The sequence below is a fragment of the Labrus mixtus genome, chromosome 9, assembly GCF_963584025.1.
Source record: "Labrus mixtus chromosome 9, fLabMix1.1, whole genome shotgun sequence".
NCBI lineage: Eukaryota > Metazoa > Chordata > Actinopteri > Labriformes > Labridae > Labrus > Labrus mixtus.
Genome location: NC_083620.1, coordinates 30,693,440 through 30,694,943, shown reverse-complemented (window position 1 = coordinate 30,694,943; position 1,504 = coordinate 30,693,440).

Below are 1,504 nucleotides of genomic sequence, written 5' to 3'. Positions count from 1 at the left end.
GAAGATTATTTTTACAGTGAACACAGAGTGATTTTTACAGTGAATACAGAGTGACTTATACAGTGAACACAGAGTGATTTATACAGTGAACACAGAGTCATTCATACAGTGAACACTGATTTATACAGTGAACACAGAGTGATTTTTACAGTGAACACAGTGATTTATACAGTGAACACAGAGTGATTTATACAGTGAATAGTGATTTATACAGTGAATAGAGTGATTTATACAGTGAATACAGTGATTTATACAGTGAACACAGAGTGATTTATACAGTGAACACTGATTTATACAGTGAACACAGAGTGATTTTTACAGTGAACACAGTGATTTATACAGTGAACACAGAGTGGTTTATACAGTGAACACAGAGTGATTTTTACAGTGAACACAGAGTGATTTATACAGTGAATAGTGATTCATACAGTGAACACAGAGTGATTTATACAGTGAATACAGAGTGATTTATACAGTGAATACAGAGTGATTTATACAGTGAACACAGTGATTTAAACAGTGAACACAGAGTGATTTATACAGTGAACAGAGTGATTTATACAGTGAACAGTGATTTATACAGTGAACACAGAGTGATTTATACAGTGAACACAGTGATTTTTACATTGAATACAGTGATTTATACAGTGAACACAGAGTGATTTATACAGTGAACAGAGTGATTTATACAGTGAATACAGAGTGATTTATACAGTGAACACAGAGTCATTTATACAGTGAACACTGATTTATACAGTGAACACAGAGTGATTTTTACAGTGAACACAGTGATTTATACAGTGAATAGTGATTAATAGTGAATACAGAGTGATTCATACAGTGAACACAGAGTGATTTATACAGTGAATACAGAGTGATTCAAACAGTGAATAGAGTGATTTTACAGTGAATACAGAGTGATTTATACAGTGAATACAGAGTGATTTATACAGTGAACACAGTAATTTATACAGTGAACACAGAGTGATTTATACAGTGAATACAGAGTGATTTATACAGTGAATACAGAGTGATTCAAACAGTGAATAGAGTGATTTTACAGTGAATACAGAGTGATTTATACAGTGAATACAGAGTGATTTATACAGTGAACACAGTGATTTATACAGTGAACACAGAGTGATTTATACAGTGAACAGAGTGATTTATACAGTGAACAGTGATTTATACAGTGAACAGAGTGATTTATACAGTGAACACAGTGATTTTTACATTGAATACAGTGATTTATACAGTGAACACAGAGTGATTTATACAGTGAACAGAGTGATTTATACAGTGAATACAGAGTGATTTATACAGTGAACACAGTGTGATTCATACAGTGAACACAGAGTGATTTATACAGTGAACACAGTGATTTTTACATTGAATACAGTGATTTATACAGTGAACAGAGTGATTTATACAGTGAACAGAGTGATTTATACAGTGAATAGAGTGATTCATACAGTGAATACAGAGTGATTTATACAGTGAACAG